General features: G+C 45.1%; 1 protein-coding gene across 5 annotated transcripts in view; it reads right to left on the bottom strand.

Annotated features, from left to right (window-relative positions):
* The window catches only part of csmd3b (CUB and Sushi multiple domains 3b), a 180,343-nt gene that overhangs the window by 139,899 nt on the left and 17,399 nt on the right, over nucleotides 1–23,045 (bottom strand). The window lies entirely within an intron of this gene.

Raw genomic sequence — 23,045 nt, 5'->3', positions numbered from 1 at the left:
CGAGGGGGCAGCTTTGGGACATCCGTGCACAGAACCAAGTTGCAAAAATTGCATTTAGGTCATAATGAAGCAGCTGTTCACTGATGTTAATAACATAATTGTCTGACCTTCTGCTTGTTAGTTCAGCTTATTTTGAATCTAAATATTGCATATTTATTTTTCACGCTCCAACGATAAAATTATTGCTAGATATTCCTAAGCGATGATGCATGGCGTGGAGAGTTTAATGGCCATCTGCTATGATAATGACACATTGATTTTGTCTTTGTATACTAATAAATCTTTAACATCAAGATTAACTCGGTAAAATCCGAAAATGTGGCTACAAAGGATGATCTCCTTTTGTCACATTCTGATCAGGTCACATTTGTTCATTCCTGCCAATACAATTATTCACAGTTGAGTCTTAATCTTATTATATAGCATCTTATTATCCCTGTGTCCTGACTCGGATGGGCAAAGAAGACAGAGAGGATGTTAGGTAAGAAGGTGAAAGCGGCACCCTCAAGCTGTGAGCTGAGTCCACCTCCCAACAGCCTGACAGGGCCTGCGGGGGCACCAAGCCTGCGCGCACGCACGCACACGCACACACACACGCACACACACACACACACACACACACACACACACACACACACACACACACACACACACACACACACACACATGGCATAAGAACACAAAACTGGAAAGCTGATGGCAGCAAAGGATGCACGCATGTAAGCTTTACTTATTCTTGCTTCTAGATGCACTGATATTAATATCAGAATGAGTCTGAACTATGTCTTGTCCAAATTCTTGTCATGTATTTCCCCGAGCGGGCTGGAGAGAGGCTAGAGCACAGCATCATTAAGGCCAGGGGATGTCTTACTCAAGGACACGCTGACAGCAACACGCGCCGGCTGTCGACTGGGATCCGACCTTTGACCGACGCTCCCCATCCGACTTCCTATTCCACTTGCATCACCATCTTCAAGGAAATACCTGCCACCATCCGAAGCTCCGTTTCTACTAAGCGAGGAACCCAAAATACCTTCACGCACGCACAAGTCGAGAGGAGGCACCAGCTGGATATGAAACTGTCTGTGTTAATTTTGCATCACAGAGTCGGTGTTCGTCTGCCGTCCCTTAAGGTTTGCTCTAAGTAACATTCTTTTTTTCTTTTCTTTGGACGATCCTACTCAAACCCAAACATTGCCATCTTGAAGGCAAAAATGTGACAGGGGCTTTAAAAAATATATTCATACGGCGGACTCTCGCTGACCCTGTTCACTCTGTACCGTTTCACAATGGCTCTTGGAGGAAGTCTTCTTTGTATTCACTAAGAGGAATTAGCATTACACTAATAGTGCTTGGGCAAACACTGTGTGGCCAAAGGCATAAGTCCTTGGAAGAAAGCTCACCAAAAAATTGACATTTTAATACAAAATTTAGCGAGTCTCATAAACATAAAATTTGGTAGCAGTCTGCCATTTTGTTTTAAAGTAGTCATGCCATGAACCAGTCTCCTTCCAAAAAAGATTATGGACAATAAATTCATGCAAATGATGTCTGAGGTATAACAGAAAAGTCCTATTTTGAAAGCAGACTTAAATTTCATGTCCATCAGTGAAGAATACACGGCATCCATTTTCACTACAATAAACTGGCTTGGGAAAATCGGTTCGTTTTTGGACATGTTGATACCCCCTAAAAGAAACAAACTCATTGGAAGGAGAATAAAAATCGACTCCAATAGAGCCTTCTCACCGCCTGGCCCTCAGGTCCTAAATAAACACGGAACTTGCAGTGATAAGCTAGTGCTTTTTTTTTTTTTTTTTTTTTTTTTTAGTCAAAGCAACACACAACAAGACGAGGCCAGATGGTGAGTATCCATCTTCCGAAGAGAGAAAAATACCACGCGAGCAGCCCGAAAACCAACGCTCTGCCTCAAAGAGAAAGTAAATGGACTGATTCCAGGTGCCACGCGCTCTCATCCCTGATATCAAAAGGAGGCCATCATCCAAAGAATCCTAGATAGGATTTTTTCATATATATTTTTAAGGCTACAGGGGTTAATTTAATTTCGATCTTTATCTGGAAAGATCCTAATCCAATAAGAAAATTACAACGTGCACGTGGAAGAAAAATGTTCTCCATCAGCAACGTCTTTTGCAAGTTGCGACTGAGCAAGTAAAGTTAATTTAAGTAATGCTGAATGATGTTTAAAAGCAAAACTGAGCCAATTTTTGGATTCACCACGGCACCTTCCCTGCCGGCCCTTTTCAAAGCAGTTCCTGAGCCTGCATAGGATTGTGTTTCCGTCCCTAAGTAATCAGCAATAGAACATGAGGTATTTCAGCAACACCAGTTTCTGACCTAAAAGAGGAGAAAACAATCTTATTTAAAGAAACATGTCACGCAAGAGTGACTGATTATACTATTTAATATTTGCTTATGTGACACCTCCAACTTTTGAGCTTTTGAGTGAGTCATGAGTGACACCGACTCATCAACATCAGAATCATCGACACCATCCACTTGGTTGGACTGCGAGAGGCCTAAGCGTGTAACTTCCAACTTCTTCATAATCAAGCCAAGATTCAGCGCCTAATCTAAGATTCCCTTCTCCTCAAAAGCCTCTCAAATCCCGAGAGCTGCAACACCAGCATCTGCGGGGATATTTGACTCATTGCAGTGGTTTACAAAACAGATTTTCACAGTCAGGCTGGGTGGGTGGGACCCTTCGTGCTCGCCGACATGGGAAAGCAAGAACTCTCTTGATGCTTGAAGAGCAGCCATAAGCCACAGAATTAAGTAGATGCTTATATGTGTGTCAAAGTGTGTCCGCAAGAACACAAAAAGTATGATCATGTTTGGCCTCGGTGTCGGCTCATAAAACAGAATGACAATACATTACCGACTGAAGTTATTACAGTGCCCCCGAACCAATAAAGTAAAATAAGGTAAATGATTAGCAATGGCATGCTAATGGTTGACATCAATCAATGATTCATAAGCGCGCGCGGGGCGCCGATCCATCTACGATATCCGGTGACGGCTTAGGGGAAAGAAAAAAAGCTTCACCGCACCTGACAGCCCGTCCAATTTAACAGCGAGGACTTGCATTCAATTACCCGGCCGCGGATGACGGCTACGTTTCAATCGTTTGGAAAGAACAAAGCGTTCACGCCGCGTCAATATGGATTGAAATGCTCTTTTTGAACCACGTGAATAGTAATCACGGCAAAATGATTTTTTTTGTTTTTTTTGTTTGTTTAAACCATCTTTGGACAAGACTAGAATACGCTGAAAGATGCGGGGGTTGGCTTCCCCGGTGTTTAAGTGTGACATAGCGTTGTTTAAATTAAGCCTCTGGAGGAGGTGGGAGGCGGAAAGAAGGTAAAAATAATTCACCTTTAAACGACTAAACCTCGTCTCTGTTCACAGGAACCTCCTTTACATGTTATAAATAAAATAAAAAATCTCTTATGGATGAATAATTTGAATTTAGACACTTTACACAGTAAAATGTTAAAAATAGAAACGGGATAAACGCTTTGATTAAAAACGTATTCGATGTCATGGCTATGCTATTTGAAAGATGGTTTCGACAAAAATGACTTTTACAGCAAGTAGGCCTTGGAAATGTTGACATTTTGGATTGGGGATTATTCGTTGTGATTGTTCATTAGCAAAGCCAGTTGAATTGGTTAGGTTGTTGGCAACCGTGAACTAGTTGACCATTTCCATTTGAAACGTCACACGTTGTGAATCTGTGAAGGAAAACCTTGGTGGAGAGCCAAAAGCACTTGAGTTTACTCTCGTAGATTTTTTTTCACTGCACGGGTTTATTACAGTTAGTTTGCTTGGCAACGGGATAATGTAAGGAGGAAGCACTCAATTTTTTGGTTCCGATCCAAATTAGGGTTGTTTAGCTTTAAGGGGTGGTATGCATGAGTGCCCCCATTGTGGTTGGAGAGAGAATAACACCTCCGTATAGCTGCCTATCCATTCCATTGGGTTACTCCTGCCAAAGCGTCGCAATCTCTCCAAAATGTCAGCAAATGTCATCAACTATCAACGCTTTTCATTATTTACCTCTTCTTTGTTCAGCCTTTTAATGGCTTTTATTTGCTTGGCTGCTTGGCCAACGTCTCTATTTACCTTTGACATTTTATTCATCTTAATTTGAATCTGCCCCGAGGCTTTTTTTTGCCCCCCTACTTGCTCTTTCCAGTCAGCTCTGGAAGGGTGTGAGGGGCATAGTGGCATGCTCAAATACAGCTCCAAATTAGATCTCACAGGTTTGAGGGAATCCTGTCGCACTGCATTGCCATGAAGCCAAGATTGAACTACCATCTCGAGATACGATGTGATGCTATGACGCAGAATTCAAGGGAGTCGTCCTTGTCTTATTATGGCCATTTAGCAAAAAGTCAGGTACTTAAACTGAAGCCTTTTCCCCTACTGGTGCAGGTGCTCGTGCAGATGTTGCTCTTTTGCCGAGGGAAATTTTTTTGGACTCTGTTTCCAAACGATCGCCCTCCACTTGGCCCTGACAGTGACAAACACTCCTCAGCGGCATCCAGCTTTTAGCTACCCACGTCCTGTACAAGCTCCTCCTCCTCCTCCTCCTCCTCCTCTTCTTCTTCTTTCACCCACTACTGGCAAGTTCTGAAAGTCGGGCCAAGGTGTCCGTCCATTCTTTAACCCACACAACCACTTTGCATCTTCCTCGTCATCAAAACCAAAGGATGTGACGCGGCATAGTCAATATCTTAACATATGATTCCAATTGGGAGAGGAAGGGGGGGCAGAAGGGGGGGGGGGGGCACCCTCTTCATTATATAACAAATTTAAACTGAAATAGGGTGAGTTTTATCTATGGGAGCAAAAAGTGCTGTGTAAGGAAGGCTGGGAGATGATTGCTATAAACAACACACGCACACTTGCGCACACACACAATTTGGAATAATCAGCTCACGTTCACGCCGCCACAGCCCAAGAGCTACTGCGAGAATATTTATCGGCTACCGGCTCAATGGCTGTATTGAGGCGAAGCCTCGGCGGGAAGGAGGGAGGGCGGGAGGCAGGCAGAAAAACGAGCAGAGGAGAAGAAGCTACAGCTCAGTAGCTCTTCACCGATTCCTCACACTTCATGCATACATATCAAAGAAACGGCCAAGGAGGAGGATGCTGGCCATGTGAAGGAGGGATGGATGGAGGGGGGGGGGGGGGGTGCTCAACCAGTGCCACGACCCTGAATGCACGTACCTTGCGCGTGCGTGCAGAGCGAGCCGAGGACGACGATCCACAGGAGACGGCGCGCCGTCATCCCTCCTTCAGTCATCCGTTGTCGTCCTCCGACACGTCCTCCTCCTCCTCCTCCTTCCATCAGACGGCGTTCCGTGCCGCTAGTGCGGGCTCCGACGCATCCTCCGCGGCGAGGTGAGCGGGAGCCCTCTGAGCTCTCACCGGGCCGCATGCTGCTTCACATCCAGAACACGGGGAAGGGAGGGGAGGAGGGGGGGGGTGCGAGGGACGGGCGAGATCGGGAAGGAGAGCGGATAGGGGCCGAGGGTGGGGAGAGGGGGATGCGCGACTTTGCTCCTTCCTCCTACTCCTCCTCCGTCTAACATAGACTAAATAAATCCATCATATGGCGCTCGACGGCGAGAGGAGAAGTGACTTGTAAATCAGCCATCAATGTTAAGGGGGACTTGGCATGTCAAATCCACATTTTTACTCCTTTGGGATGCATCCAAGCTCCCTGGATGCTTGGTATTCCCCCTCCTTCCCCCAAAAAATAAATCTTTTTTTTTTTTTCAGTTTTTCACCTCCTCACAGCCTCTTCCACTCTTCTCTTCATGTGCGGATGCGGGAATTGTTGCATCCTGGTCCTCGCTGTGGCGCAAAACAATCAGCCGCACTCTTTCTTGCCCCCCACCAACAAATAAAAATAGTCTTGCCGTGTTATGTTCAAGTTATGTTCCCCCAGGATTGAAAAAAGAAATGGAAAGAAATCCCGGTCGTCTCAAAGCAGAGGAGCCGTATCCCGCTCCATCCTTCTGCCTCGTCTTCCTCCTGCGAGTGCGGCGGGCTGGTGCGAGATGCTGCCTTCAAGTGCTCCTCGGAAGCTCCCGCGTCCTAAGTCACGCGCGTCAGTCGTACGCGAGTCACAGCCCGAGCAGCTCCGTGATTAAAACCGAAGTAGGAGGGGGGAAAGGAACACCGGTGTGCGCCGTTTGAGCCGGAGCACACGAACCACTCGGTTACCCTCCTCTTCCTCCGCTGCTGTTTCTGCTGGTCTCGTGGAATCAAGTCAATAGAAGAAGGAGTTGGGGAGTTGGTGGCAGCGAATTAAGCTCCCCAGCAGCGTGCGTGGGTGGGTGGGACTACTGGTCAGGGGATGGGCCGGGGAAGCGATGCAGCAATATAAGTATGCCGAGTCAAACGGCACAAGAAAAAGACTGAAGCAAAAAAGAAGCCCCCCCCAAAGACTTTAGTATTTTCACTCACAGATGCAGCACTTCGTCAGAACATTCAAACTACACAGTGGACATATTAGATATATTTTATCTAGCAACTAGCACCAAAGAAATGACAGAGAATTTGTAGAATTCTGAATGATATGGTGATAGGATATGATATGATATGATGCATAAATTTTGCATTGCAGCCCATCACATCCGTTACTCGCTGCATGGCATGTGCCTGTCGTGCAAGGTCACAGCGTCATGATAGTATTTTGGTTCTCGCCAACCACCGATTAAGGATTTCAGAGTGGAGTCGACAGAGCCTTTCGGGTAACAAGGTGAGTTTTAATGACGGGGATTAAAGACTGCATTATCCAGATAAATGTGCTCCTTCATGACAGGAACAAGAATTAAAATCGAGCAATTTGCTTTGTGTGTTGGTCTTTTCCTCCCTAATCTGTCACCTGCATACAAGCGGGTCTTGGTTTACAATGTTTCGAGGTTACGTCGAGTGGTATTTGATTAAGGCGGAGCTTAGGAACTGCAAGACAACATCATAAATGCAAGAGAGACTTTAAAGTCTGTCCAGCAGATGGCGCTACTTTGCACCTCATTCAAAGCCTTCAGCAAAAGGTCACTTTTTACCGTTTTCGAAAAGGTTTCAAAGTCGGGATACTGAAACGAGCCTCGGCTCTACACGATTAAATTGCTTTCATTTCGGGACTTGGCTCTCCTCAGGTGTTCAACTCCAAAGCTAAGTAGACGGATCAAACTTGAAACAGTAAATAGAACATTTGCAGGCATCAATGGTTAAACCAATCAAGTTAAGAGTCAATTTCTCACCCGGGTATAATCATTCAAGAGCTAAATTATGCTGCTTTTGATTCATTCATGTATGCAGCAATACATGCATCTTTAGTGAAATCTATGCAGGCGGATTCAAACGAGAGAATTTCATCAAGTGATATCCAAACAGGTGTATCGACGCAAATGTGAGGGGGTTAATGGACGTTTGTGTGTTTGCGACTGTGTGTGCGCACGCTTGGCTTCATGAAGCTCTCTCCTACCATCTACAGGCGCACTCCCTACACCCTCTCCTGCAACAACCTTCCAAGCCGCTTCACTCTATCGCCTCGCTTTTTCATCTGCATAGTGTCTTTTCCCCCTCCGTCTGGTGCCAACATGCAACCTATGTCTTTTTGCTTTCTGAAGACTTCCAGTGGAAAGATTTCGCCGGCCGCCCTCTTCTCCCTCTAACGTGTGCTGCTTGTTGCTGCTCGGAGAAATCAATAAGCCATGTGTGAGGTTCTTGTCCCAGTAAAGAGAGACACAGAAAGAGAGAGAGAAAGAGAGAGAGAAAGAGAGAGAGAGAGAGAGAAAGAGAGAGAGAGAGAGAGAGAGAGAGAGAGAGAGAGAGAGAGAGAGAGAGAGAGAGGAGAGAGAGAGAGAGAGAGAGAGAGAGAGAGAGAGAGAGAGATGAGAGACGCTGGAGGGGGATTGGCAAGAAGGGAGTGCTGGGAGGTTGCAGACACCGAGCTCGGGTGAATAATATCGAATGAGACGAGGAGTGGGGAGATGGTAGGCAGAGAGAAACGAGGCAATTAAAACAAAATGAGAAGCATGAGAAGCAGCGGACGGGCGGGCGTGAGGCTTTCGGACTCGAAGGGAGAGCAAGATATAACGAGTCGGATAAAGATGGCCGTGGATGCGTCTGCTTGGGTGCTCCAAACTTGTTTAAAGTCAAGCTGCTGACAGAAGCTGTTACTTTAGGGAGCGCTACACCAAGTGCATCAAATGAGTTGAAATTTATGAACTCTTCTCTCGCAACAGCCCATTTATTTGCCGCCATTAGGGTTGCAATTGCTTCAGTACCGGCGATCGGCTCGGCTTTGATACATTCCCATTCCGGTCCAACGACTCCTCGGCTTTGTAGCTGTCAAGATGGAACATTTATTTGTTATCGCCCTAAATTCGATGTCATTTGCCGTGTCTGCGAAGGGAACCCGAGCAAAAATTGAAGTCTGCGGCGGGTAAAGGCTCAAGGCAAAAGGAAGAGAAGATCTGTCCCTTCACTAGTATAAAGATGTCTACGGCAAATGTACAGATCAAAGAGGAAAAAAGTCAAAAATCGACGATATTAGAGAGACTGTTGCAATTGTTGCAATCATTAGCAGGTTAGCTAGCTAGATAAGCATCAAGGAGAGCAGCAAAATTTTCTTCTATGCATATTTAATATTGTTTGCGTGGGACATGGAGAGCAAATATTTATGGACAAATATTGAATGGACAAAAAAAAACCCTACTTCTAATTTGCCACACGAACTTCATCTATACTATACTAGCGGGAAAATGCTTGCCAAAAGCTTTGGTGCCATGGAGACAAGTGAAACATGATCCTCAATAAGAGGAAAGGAACACAAGCAGGAACATTTGCTGCTAGAAGGCATTGGAGCGCTGACAAAAACAAATGTGAAATGGCTACGGCGCGCGGAAGGTGTTTTCGACATGCCGCTTCTCTTGACAAGCGGCGGGTCGCCGAGACAAAGCGGGAGCGACAGTTGTTTGCCTCTTTTCAACAGGCATTCCAAAATTTGGCGGGGTGGGCAGGCAGGCATGGTAGGAGAAAGAGGCCGTCTATGTGTTAGAAGAGAGAGATTAGAAGTCGGGTCAAGGATCGCTTTTTAAAACCAAACATTTCAGCTCTTGATACGAAAAAAAAACGCATAGCATAAACGAGCAGTTCGTGGTTTGCCCCGACCTCTCCGTTGACTCGCATCGAGTTATGTACACTCGGACGCAAGGCGAGACTTTGCCAGAAAAATGAGTCGGAGTGCATAAAAAAAAAAAGTCGTGTTGGACTTTTGCCAAGGTTTTCAACAAAGGCAGTCCACTGGTTCGTAGGCCAGCTCTGCATTTAGCAAATTAATTTTAAAACGAGTACAAAATGGAAGCAAGGCCAGAAAAAAAAGCAGGATATTGGAGAAGCTAATAAAATTTCAACTCATTCCTCGCCTGTGTGTCTCAACTTATTTTGTCGAACTAAACGGATAATAAATGAATCTCGGGATTGTTTCTGAGGCTAACCAACCCATGCAGAATAAAGCGTTGTGGCTTTTTTAGGCAAAGCTAACAGATGAGCCAACAGACAAGATGTTTGCGGGGGTTTGGTCGCTTCCCGTTTTGCAAACAGCAACAATGGCGCGCACGCTCTCCAACAAACACACACAACAAGGCAGACAAGTGTTTGTTTGTCCCCAGCTGCCTGTTTACAACCGTTGTCGCTCGCGGGGAGGGTACGTCCACAGACAGATTGTTGGGGTGTATTCGTGTGTGTGTGTGTGTCAGTGCGGAAAGGCTCATTGCACAAACAGAGGCAACGTCATCGACTTTTCAGCAAGATGCCGGGGGCTACCGTTGACACACACACACGTTTGACTGATGGCTTTTACACGTCGAGACAATATCACTTGCTCCGGCGTGATAAAAGATACTCAGACGCAATTTGATGAGGTGGAGGGAAGGGATGTCATTAGGCTCAATATCCGGAATGAAATAGATGATATGAGGTGCGGGATTTGAACGGGCCGTTTTCAAATCCAACGAGACCCAAAGTGTCATTTTGACGTCAAATTTCAGGATTACATTTCAGATGAAATACTACAGAATGTCTTGGGAACCCAGACTGCTTTTCTGCCAAATATATTTTGTCAGCGGCAGACCTCTCTGATGTCACGGAGAAACCTTGAAGGTTGCGATAAGAAACTTGACAAATATTTGCTCTTGAAAGATTTACCACGCTTGTCTCGAAAAGCCCATCGACTGCAAAAGTTTCCTGGCGAGGATGTTGGCTTGTGTGCTAATGCTAATTGAGCTATTCAAAATGGAAGCAATGTGCTACGTGTGTTTCTCCTAATTTCCAATCAAGACGTGACCAAATGTTAGTTCAGCCATTCTGGACTGAAGTCCAATTTTCGCTCTCTCTCTTTTGGTCCGTCCCTTCCAAGCCTGTTTATCGCACTTTTAAGTCCCACATAATGCCCACAGGAGTAAAGTGAAGGAGTAGACCCAGGTGGAGGCCGTGGAGGAGGCTCTAATCTAAAGGTTCAATCACTTAATCCAGGAAATAATTTGTAGCAGTTTGTCTCCATCTCAGCCCTTTGGTAGCAGTCGGCTGTTAATCCAGCTCCAACGTACAAGCTGTCAGCCGCAAACTCATAAATAACAAGTGTTTGTGAATGTGGGAGTGGAAAGGTTGAATCAGGGCTCTGTGTGTGTATGTGTGTGTTTGGGATGGTCTAATTTATTGCTTTCAATTTAATGAAGAAAACCAATGCGCTTTGAAACGACAACCAGAAAAACGAACATTTTGCAAAGGGGACAAAGAATGAGCATTATTGACAGCAAATTTTCCTGCGCTAAATTTAGCCATGATGACAGCACCAGATGCGCCGCAGAATCGCAGCCAACCTGGGAAGAGTGACGATGACTCGCGCAAATCAAAGCTACTCAAATGTGCAATCCTTCGCTTCCGTGTCGGAGCGTGAGTCAGCCGGTGAGCTGATCCCTATTGCGCCATCTTGAATCATTTAATGATTGGAAGGCCATCAGCAGTAGGCAAAGGTCAGCAGGCGATGGATTAACAAGATGCAACGACATTTGCGGGACACGGTCAACATGTTCCTTGCTACCACTCCACGGTTAGTCCTCAATCCACGCTCCTCTAAGAGTCGAGTTTGAGGGGAATCAAAGTGAAAATGACAGTTGAACTCGGTTGCAATTCAGCTAAAAGAGTTAAGAAGTGTCGCAGGGAGCAGAGATGGGAGCGGCAATCGCCGACAAAAACCACCACGCCGACCAGAAAGTGAGCCCAATACCCGATTGGCCCAGATTATTTGGGCGCCAACTCTTTGTGGTCGGGTCAAACCTTTAATCTTGAAATGGAAACAAATGTATACGTTGTTATGCGCAAATCCTTGCATCCCGTTCCGACTGAGCAAACAGCGGCAGTTTGGCCTCGCTTTTCCGCTTAATCCGCCAGGTCGGAGTAACGAGACATCCATCGCCGAATTTAAATCTTGACGGCCATAATCCATTCCTTTACTGTAACGATGCGCATTTACAACGAAGGTGAAAGACATTTAATAATAGAAGATGTGGATTACGCAGATATCCGAAACAGAGCAAGTGTAGGGAGAAGCAATCAAAGCCCGAATATGTCAAGGGAGCGCTACTTAAGAAAACACACTGACGTCAAAACCCCGCTCAGTCTGAGAGAAATCTGCACGATAAAAACGAGATTTTATCTGGGCTGTTCCTTTCCTCCGGGTAGCTGTTTTTGAAGCGCTATTCTGCCACTAAGCCCTCGCAGAGAACCTCTGAACCAGCCTAGACTGACTGAACAAAGCAGTTGCCAGCACTTGAAGGGAGGGCAGGGGTTGCTACACCACAGAGGCCGACATTGAATCCCAGACTTCAAGCAGCTCTTCTGCTCAGTTGTTGGCTGGCCAGATTAGATGGGGCCACATGAAAGGACAGAGGCATTTTAAAACCGGACAGCCGCCCGCCATTTCTCCTGGATACATTACGCTTTGTGACTTTGGCTCGGCTTTAAGTGGCTATTTAACTGGGTTAGACCCGAGGTTTAATTTCCAAGCCCACTTGGCGTGGAAATCTTTTGTTACTAGCCTGTGTTGTTCTGAGTATCAGCGCCGGAGATACGATGAGAGTCATCGAGCGATAGAGCTGCTAACTTTTGTAAACAAACGATTTTATTTTTGCAGCGTACCCCTTTCAGAAAGACAAATGGCCACAAAATGGTGATTCACTTACCAGCACAGGCAATCCCTCAAGGAGAAGGAAGTTGATTTGCCATCTGCGCCTTCCAAAATAATTTCGATTCATAGCCGAGAAATCAATTATATTTTTCAATAGAGTGAGATCCCAAATGAACTAGTAGCAATTTGAGCTGGTTCTCCAACTTAAAGTTCAGAAATGGACAGAGAGGAAACGACCACAGTACAAAGTTGAAATAATCTCCTTAAAATTCATGCCCAGATGTGCTTGCTGATGAATATGTCATGTGACAGCTGACAGGAAATGGCGCTGTGATTGACGCCTGAGAAAGTGAGCAGGCTCGCCTAAACTGGAATACACGCTTGATGTTATTTTGGGTTGGCTACTGCAATGTTTTCTTTTTCCTCTAGGGACAACCTCCATTTTATCTCTGAGCTAAATTAATTGGAAGCTCTAGATTTCCCGTAGGAATGAACTTTTTTCTTTTGGTTGTCTGTTTCCATCTTGTCCGTCTTGTCACGAGTCTTGTTTTCCATACGCCCCCCCCCCCAAAAAAAAAATGAGCTAAATGAGTATAAAGGAGAGCACAAATCTTTCCATGTAGGTCCAATGTGGTCGGTTTCCGTAACGGCCTCCATTGATTCCCGTGGCTTTAAAGTAAGGGCTATTGCAACCTTGACCTTGACCACATTTTAACTCAAAAGATAAAACCCTGATCTGAGGATGATTAATGACCACTTCAACAAATGACAGAATGATAAATCGAAAACCTTTAGCCTAGTCGTGTCCACAGACAAACCAATGTCGCCTAAATCGTCAACGCCTTGCTGACAGGTAATTACAAACTGGGCCTAGCAATAAAAAAGAATACAACGTGGGCAGTGCAATGATGGATCCAGAGTTAGTCACGCTTATTCACCTGGAGGAAAAACTCCACCGTACATGTTGAGACTAATTAAACACTAGGTACCTGCAGCCAAATCCTTCAAAACAAAGTTGCCGCGAATACCCGCCAAGCACTCTCGATTAGAATAATGCCATGCAAAGGCAAAACAAGAAACATAAAGTTACGTCACAAAATGCTCCATTTTTCACCTCATAAGATTTGCTCCAGCAAGGCAAACCTCGTCCCGGTCAGGAACTGTCAGATGCTCATTGCACTGGGACTAGCTGTGTAGTCCTGCCACAACTATTGCCTCTTCTCAGGCACCAAATAAAGCAAAACGGAACAAGACCTCCTGCTAAATCTGTCATTTCATTACATTCCTGCTGCTCTGACCATCATTGGTAAGCGACAATATAATTGCATCAGATTAAGCATACATTACAAGGCTTCCATTATTCCTCAAACAGAACATTTTTCCTCCTCGCATCATAGCTCAAAGGCCATGGAGATGAGAGGAAAGCTTTTCTTTGGAACATTTTATTTCAAACAACTCTGCTGCTCCCAATCAATGCGCGTGGAATTTAAATGATGTCATTGCTATGCAGGAAGCGGATTAGATTACATACGGTCGAAGAGTAGCGCAAGGTCCAGATGCGAGAGGTGCTTTACTTTTTCTTATTTTTTCTTGTAATGGGCCATGTAGAAGTTGAAAGTGATGAGATGCAACAAGCGGAGGTGGCGAATTGCCACCCTGTGCGGACCCAGTGTGCAACAGGAATTCCGAGAGGCAATCCGAGTTGCTGATTGCACACATTTCTAATGGCTTTTGTGGTACAATGGCTCTGACTTTTAATCTTGGAGTGCAACAAGCCATATAGAGGATGAAATATGTACACGAGGTGCGCAAATCGCTCGTTTGTGAACTAACAGAGGCCGCCGCTCATTGCTTTACCCTAAAAGCGCTGCCCGGCGGTTGTACACGATGAAGCTCAATTCTGCGAGAGCAAACTCCAATGCCGAAATAAAATCTACTCCTTTTTGCCTCGGTGGGTCTAGCATCATTTACTCGGTATCCCGCTAATGTGCGACTTTCTTAATAGTCACCTTTTGTTTGCATTTGTTCTCCTTATCTTATCTGCCGTTTGAGTCATCCTTCCTGCCATGCGGCCGACGATTCAAAGTGTCCGGTCCGTTTTCTGTTTCGGTGCAAGTGAGACGGAACGGTGCTATATTCATTGAAGCCCCTGACAATACAATTGATTCAGACAAATTCTACCAGATTCCAAGTGTTCACGCCTCATTATTCTCACGATCGACAGTGATAATTTGAGCCATTAAAAAGCCCTTAGATGTATTCCACTCACTTTCTAATGTAGCGACGGCGTTCGCCTAGCCAATTAACCCCCCCATCAGGCGGCTCAGCTTCAAATAAAGTGCTCGATACAAATAAAGAAAATAATTTCAAGCCATTTCTAGAGGACATTGATGGACAGCACAAAGACTTGGCTTTACACAATTGTCTTCAACGGGTATCTTTAAAAACCGATACACAATCATCTTCATTGATGAGTGGCATGCGTTTTATTACATTTCAACAAAGGTTAGCCAAAATCACGCCTGTTAGGGTCACTGAAAATGCTATATTTCCCAGACATTTGGAGAGTTGACTATTGAGCTGAAATCTGTTGCAAACCAAAACAGCAGCCCCCTAACCTTAACCCACAGAACTTGAATTTAAGGGTGGTTATTCAGAAGATGGACCACTCCAACAACATGTTTACCATAGAGTCATGCTATACTCATGAAGAACTTTCCTCCAGAAAAGTCCAATTTTGACTGAGATTTGAAATTGGTGACATCACGGTCATTGATGTGCTTTGATCAGCACCTTATCTTCTCTCGCCTCGCTGTTTGACACACAAGGTGAGCGTGTTGGAAACCAAGAACATGCGTTGCGGGTCTTGCTGCAAAGAGAAAGGCGCCGGGAGGGGAATTCAATGGAATGGATTCTTATTGGTTTCACACTGCCAACATGCCACATCCTCAAAGTAAGCCGCTCCCAACTGAGAGCAATTTCAGCTCTCCGAGAAGGGGCAGACTTATCTCCAAAGTTTCTTTTTTCCCCTTATGTGTGTGTGTGTGTGTGTGTGTGTGTGTGTGTGTGTGTGTGTGTGTGTGTGTGTGTGTGTGTGTGTGTGTGTGTGTGTGCAAACTAGATTACCATTTTTTAGGGGGATTAAAAATTGAAGGGTAAACGTGTAAAGGAGACAGCAGGTAAAGGGACAAGACAAAGGGTTTAAAAACGGTCACTGTTGTGTCTTAAGGAAAGGCGTGACGTCCCAAGACATTTAACGTGTGCAATGGTGTTCTATCGCGTCCTTGCAGTCCTTTCCTTCCCTCCTTGTCCAAGCGCTCAGTCTGCAGCAGGGCTGGCAGCGTCAAAGCGGCGCCCGGACTCTCAAATTTGGACTGAGCCCGGGCTTTGCTGGCAGCGCTGGAGCAAAGAGCGTTAGTCAAACTCTCGGCTGTGCCGAGCGATGTCCTTCAGCCGCTCTTTTGGTGACAGCGCTGTCAACCTGTCGCCAGGCTGTAACTCCTGGCCATGGCCTCCTCCTGCAGCTAAATCAGCAGCAGCGGCGGCGTTGGCGGATGCCAGATTGGAAAGTGGCCAGATATATTTTGTATACATAATCTCCCCCCGCCACACATCCTTGCTTTTAAAGCCAGGCGGCAGGCAGTACTCGGGAGATGGCTTTTATCAAGCTTTCAAAAAAGAGGCCCATTTCAGAAAACAAAATATTAAACGTTCGCCTCCTGTGTCAAACCTTTTTGAAGTTGCTACATGCTTGACTCAAAGCATGGCCAGCCACTGTACAATAAGTAATCGTATGACCCGCCCTTTGAGTGCAGTTGAACCAAATTCTGAGCAAACAGCTTGGGCCGATAACATACCAGATCCAAAGGACACGCGGCACTTGATTTATCGACGTCCCTTGGGACCGCACTGTAAATCCCGGCCGCCGACTGCGAACATGAAAGATCGGAATCGCTATGGTTGCATCAATTCAATTCCAAGGATGCCGTGGGCTTTCCATTCAAAATATAAAACGTAGCGAGAGCACCTTAATTAAATGAGAACAGGAAAAAAAAAAGACATGTTGCGCTCATTTTCTTTATACTCGGGGCCAAGCAATGAACTAAATTTTTATTTCAAGGACATCGAATTGGGAGGTAGGAAAGCAATCGAACTTGATTTTCATCTTTCCTCGTCTTCGGGGCTTAACATTTTGAAGATAAAATGCACTTTCAGGAATGTACTAATGAATGATGGAAGCCATCACGAGTTACATGGTCCAGAACATTCCCACACGTATGTCTACCGTGCTGCATATTTTAAAAGGGCAGACAGTAGAGGAGAATGTTGAAAGCGAGACGATTCCCCGAGGTATTAACTTTCCCAACGTCGCGCGACAGAGCTGCGAGCGCGTTGATAATCCCCTTTCTCGCGCCGAGCCTGTTCGTCACTCTTTCCCTGAGCGTGTATATATACGTCCGTCCTCGTTAAGAAATCTGCTGCTTTAACCGGCTTTATATGGATCACTGCCATCTGCTCTCCCAGCGGCCACATTGACGACCGGAGGAGACGACGTGACGGAACAGGTTGAGAAAAGGCATATGGGAGGTGAAAGCATGCAGGGTAAACAAAAGTGATTCATTAGAATAGGGACAGTGATGACGACGCACCCCCCCGCGAGGCAACTGTCGCATTCTTACGGGAAGGTCACATCACCATGTGAATGCCACATGATGTCTGAGTCGTCGGGGAAAACTAAAGGGAATGGAACATGTTGTTGAAATGTCCACTTAGCGGCGCGTTAACATAGCCGCACTCATCCCGTTTTTTATTTTTCCCAAAATTCAATTTCATGAGTACCGTTGAAGCGATTTGATTTAAATCGACTTAAAGTGAACTTGGTATCGACCGTTATGAATGCGTTTGGAATGCAGCTCAGGCTTTTTTTTTTTTTTTTTTTTAAATCAACTCATTTCATTTGTCTCATTTCTTCAGCGGAGAAAATTTCAACTTGGGAGCAGCGGGGAAAAAAAGGCTCGAAACGGCATTTAGGATGTAAAGGCAGAAGGGCGAGGTGACATTTTCATGTCACTCTAACCTCGCAAGCATGCTGGGAGGATTTTAAACCTTTGGTCAAACTAGAAAGACCTTATCACCTTGCTTTATGTTCTACACTGCACCGATTCATTGGAGTAGATTTTCACCAATGCATCCAATAGTCCACTTTGCTTCAGCACTACGTCACGAGAAATGATCGTACGTTATACAATTTGACTCAAAATATACACTATATGACTTGAGTCACAAAAAAAAAACAGATTCAGAAATTTGTTTGGAGGCGGAAATGCCAAGACAAATTATATCTTTGCAGTGCTTTCAGGATATAAACACCATCTGGCCTTCCGGTGTCAAAATGGCATGGGAGGGAACAGTTTGACCATCTAAAAAAGCCCTACGGTTCCGGCACGCGATTCTGGTTCGTGCTTTAAGCGTGTTCATAAACGGCCTCGAATTGACCGACTCGGCAGGGTGTGACTGCCGGCAGAAAGGGAGCTCAGGTGCGGCCACTACCACGTTAGCTTGCTCGCCATTGCCGATTCTTTGTGTCGGAGAAATGTGGATATGGACGAGAGGGCAGGATGCCAGTGTCCTCTTTTGACACGCGGACTTGCTGACGGGTCTCAAGGTCTGCCAGCGCGCACCCGTACACACTTATGCGGCATGCGCAAACCCCGCCGACAAGGACTGCCAACTGACATCTGTAAAACTTTTCATGACCGCGGGCTGTTATCAGGAACAGGGTGGGGGAGAAAGATAGGCAGGGAGATAATCAGGGCTGGAATGCACACAAACACACACACACACACACTCAGAAAGGCTTCTAATAAACCTTTACGAGTAAAAGCAGAAAGCTGTTGGGAATTTGGAAGGAGGGAAGAATCGATAGAATAGAAAAGGCAGAGAGAGAATGAGGCGAGGCGCAAGGGAATCCATCAAGCCCAAAAAGGCTTAAAACCTGTTTTTTAATTAAGACGGGCAAACACTGGGCAAATTAAGCCCATATCAGGCACAATTTCAACTGTCTTTCCAGACCCGCTGAGCGTTGTCAGTCGGGCAGTGGAGGCACCACCGATGATTGGAAGCTTCCGACCGGTCATCTAATGATCGGACAATTTGGTGTGAAATCAACAATCTTCTTGCAGAATTACGACTGCGACTCTTACGATGTGAAGGATGCTGTTGCGACTTTTCAGATAGGACCAAGGCGACACCGGATAGCTTTTGCCGTCTTGTAAGGTGAAAACAAACAGTCAGATGGCACCGTCACTGATTTTCACAACTATTACCACTTTCAAATGAAACTGAAAATTGAATCGGAACTAGACAGGTCTCTACAAGATCCCACTGCAGCGTTGGTGCTGCCAGTGTGCAGCCTACTTATTGTTAACTTGAAATGATAAAATGCATACACCGCTATCACTAGCATTTGCTAGCTAATCCGACGACGGCACGTCGTCGTCTTATGTTGAGCCACCGTGTTTATATTCACCTCAAAACTGCCGAAATCGGACTACAAATGGCTAAAATGAAAAACAAGCTTAAGCAGAAATGTGTTCCTTTGTTGTTAGGGAGCAGAAATGTCCTTGTCTTCTTGATTTGTTTTGACAGTTGAAAGTAGGGCACCGGCGATACGTATTTTTATTAAAGCCTTTGCCCATTGCGATATTGCACAACGAATTTTTTATTATCATTCAGATTCATGACTTATCTGCCAATTCATTTCAATGACAATGATTGAAATATGTTTTATGTTTGGGAACACATGCAACAAGAAGAAGAAAAACAGGCAAATAGCATTAACTGATGAATTTAGCAGGACTGGTAAACCATTAATTATGCGCATTTCTTCTTCTCCATTATTTTCTTTGCTAAGTGATCTAAAATCCAGAGATGACTTTCAGACACAGCAAAAAAAAGTCTCTTGGACAGAGATTGATTTTAAATATACGATATAGGCTACAGAGAGTTAAACATTTATCCATTTTGAAAAAGTTTCCAGGCAACTTTCCAGCTGTCGCTGTAGTACTAATCTGCTTGTCTAAGTGGAACTGTGACAAACACAATGTCGAGCGTAAGTATTTCACTTGTTATTGATTCTTACGGCGTGGGTTGGAATTACGAAACGCCTTGGAAAATTGTAAAGTGTAATCCTCGCTTCGGTGAAACAACTGTGAGATTTCTTTACACGTTAGAAATAGCTATAGGTGGAAAAATGCCAGACTGCTAAAGTGTTCTTTGGGCGCAGCAGAATAACATCTTTGCACAGAACAGACTTTCATAGCTAATATTAAAAAATTAAATACAAATTGCATTCCGAGCACAAGTCTACTATGGGTTCATATTTAAGCAGCGGATTAAGTCGGTATGTAGAGATGGTGTGACTGTATGTGTGTGTGTGTTGCATGAAAATCCAGAGTTCAGCTATCCAGCGCGGAGAGCAGTTCCTAAATGTCAGCCCAGCCCCCGCAGGGCTTAACTTCCTGGTCGTGAAGGATTATGGGAAAAATGTCAAGGAGAATCTAAGGTACTGACGAGAGCAAACGAGGGCAAGATTGAGGGAGAAACGGCGCACTGGGGAGAGAGAATTAGAAAGGGAGATCTGGAGCCAGACAGACAGAGAATGTCTTCACAGGTAACCCAGTGGACATGCGCTGGCTGACATGCCTGCCAAGACGCTTTCCTCTTTTCAAATTCTCATCATCGTACTTCTGACATACCAAGTTTACGACATTTCATTTGGCATAATTGCTAAACGTTTCTTTTTTTTCTTCCCATGGGAAATAATGGGAATAAATTCATCAAGGTTGAAAATACTGCCGACATGAAATATAATTGAGAGCTAATTTTATGAGTGCTTTGACATACAAGATTCCAATCTTGTGAATTACACACAATGGACTAGCTTGTGAGGCAGAGCAAAAATACGCTTTTGACAGGATGAATGCTCGATATTTATGCGCCCTATGATTGACGCGCAACCCCGCCTTTTGCGCAAAGTCGGCTGACTTCATTATAACGGTGACTTCGAGAATATCAACAAGTTCCAAATCTCGGATTAGATATCACTCTAACTCAACAGCTGTGGCATTCAACGGCAATAGCTGGGCAAAGTATGTCCGAGATATGCACCGAGAGAGATTTGGCCGCATCCCCCATGCCATTAGAACACTTTGATTTACTGTAGCCTCCGCTCGCATCATCACAAAGTGTGCATTACAAGCCGTCTATAGGGCCACGGGAGTGCAGAGCGCAAGTGCGCCACGCATTGTATTGTATTGCAGCCGAGCGCCATCCATCACCATTAGGTTGGAGCGCACAGGCCCAGTCACTCCCAGGAACAATTTCATTTCGCTAAAAACACCTCTCTCGTCTTCACTTTCACCGTGTCGCTTCTATAAGACCCCCCCCTCTCGCCCCGCCCTATCTCCACCCTCGCTTCCTTCCTCCCCCTCGTTTTCTCCATCTGCAGGATTTAAGAAACAGACCGGAGCGTCTGCAGTAATACCTCAAGCACACCAGATACGTCCTTGTCATTCCGTAAGCAGATCGGAAAGTCGGATTCCGCCGCGTGCTGCCTGAACAAACGGAGGCATTCCGTTGGACGACTGCTGGAGCGGAGTCATTTGAGCGCCTTCAAAGCCGGCGGCCTCGCGTGCGTGCCATTAAATGCCGTCACGTGTTAATGGCACCGCCGAGGCAAGTGAACAGCACGAGTTTTACGGTCCGAGCACACTCAGCACTGATCAGGATGCACTCGTCTATATGAGACGACCACGACCCCACAGAGGGATGCTCAAACGTTGATTTCCCAGTTTGAGTCTGGGAGATTTAGATGGCGGGACGGCTGTTTTTCCAAAGTTGATCGGTGCAATGAATGTCAATGTTTATCGAGGGTGGCCCCGACCGACTCTTCTACGTTTGAAAATACGTGAACATTGTTTCTCTGTAATTGTATGACGATGTTTGCGGTGCATGATAAATGTTTTCTCATATTACCAGGGGCTACTTGGGCAAATGCACGCCACATACTAATGTTAGAATTTCAATAAAATAGGAGCTCAGAGTACAATAAATGAAGCCTAACTGTGACCGTCAGAAAAATATTTGCTTTCGGCGCCAGTTGGGGTGTTTGTGGAAAAGACAATCTCAAAGTCATTTCCACCTGATGACTTGTGTGTGTGTGTGTGTGTGTGTGTGCGAGAAAAAAGCAAAGACTGTTTACAAGTGTGCGCGCGTGATGGAGAATGAAGCCTGCTGGAGGAAAACCAGAAAAAACACTTCAACGACAAATTCACTTCTAGCTAGCTCGCTCGCTCTTTCTTGCCCTTCTGCCGCCTCGCGCCAAAGAGTGCCTGAGAGGCCGCGTCGGCGGATCAAGACCGAGTGTGCATGTGTGTGTGTACGGGCGAGTGTGTGTGGAATTAGTTTCCGACTACAGGTGCTTGAGCACGCCACCCTGATTTCACAGAGATGAGGCCGACCAGCTCCTCCTGATGCACACAAAACAAACATGATACACTGAGTGTGAAAATGAGTGCAATGGAAATTGTGGGAGCGTGAATAAAATTTACACAGGAAGCAAGTCCATCTCTCCTGAGCTTGATACATTTGTCATTTTGTACTTGGACTTGCTAATTAAACAGATAAAATTTCTGCTAATGAAGTCAAAGTGAGTTACTCACATTACAGTTCAAATTTGAGGTCAATGAGACTAAGGCTGGGGGGGAACAAAACTCCACTGTGACCCTAACATTTGTTCATCGAATCCAACAGTTGCAACATAAACTAGTCTTTTTAAATTAAGAAGTCACGCAAGAAGAAAAAATGCATTGATTCAAAACCCATCGATATTCAGGATACTCATCGAATCATAGACCCTGGAATCGAATCGTCAGGCGACAATAGATTTCCGCCCCCATCGATTGTAAGTGTTGAGGCCCGGCCGAGCGTCACCTCAATTTTAAGGGATGCTGTGTGCTTGTTCATCACCTTGTGTGACTTTCCATTTTTCTGCACATCGCCAGCTATTGTCTCGCCGCTCTCAGCCGAAGCCAATTAGCTTGGCCGCTCGGCCGCGCACATTTGCGATTTGCATTTGCTCGTTTTGGTGAGGAGACAACATTTAAGAAGCCATTTCCAGGAAGAAGAGAGTTTAAAAGCGCGGCATGGAAATGGCAGAGTCGCCTGTTGCTAAGATACGCCACGCAATACTTGTGTGATAGCACTACTGCGGCAATTAGCTTTGTATCGCCTTCATCGCAAGATGACCAAGTGCTAAACTACACGGCGAGCATGGAGACCAAGTGAGACTAGTACCAAGGAACATTCTTTTCAAGGGAAGAAGATGGTGAAAAATGATCAGAATAGAAATGGAATATTAGCTGCCATGGTCATTTTGTACTATTTGGCTTCAGAGAGGGTCTCTTAATTTTTTCAATTTGTAAAATGGGAAGAAGTGTGGAAACGAAAACATTGTATCGCTTGTGCATATCAAAATAAATGGTAAAAAGACCTTGAAAAAAAGATTGCAGAATGAATCGCAATCGCAACATTAAGAATAAGAAAACACATTGAAATATCTTGGTTTTTTTTCAATATTGTTCGCGCCAATGCGAATGGACTTATTTTCTAACTCTGCTTTGTCAGCTGTTTTGTGCTAGATACAGTAAAATAAAAACAGTGTCCAACACTAAAAAGTAACAACAATCAATGTTTTTTTTTTTAATGGGTGCTATCCAATGGAAAATTGACTTTTTTATTGTTTGTATAGAAC

This window comes from Syngnathus leptorhynchus, chromosome 20 (assembly GCF_054491065.1).
Source record: "Syngnathus leptorhynchus isolate UIUO chromosome 20, UIUO_Slep, whole genome shotgun sequence".
In the NCBI taxonomy this organism is placed as follows: Eukaryota; Metazoa; Chordata; class Actinopteri; order Syngnathiformes; family Syngnathidae; genus Syngnathus; species Syngnathus leptorhynchus.
This window is presented reverse-complemented; position numbering and strand designations above follow the sequence as displayed.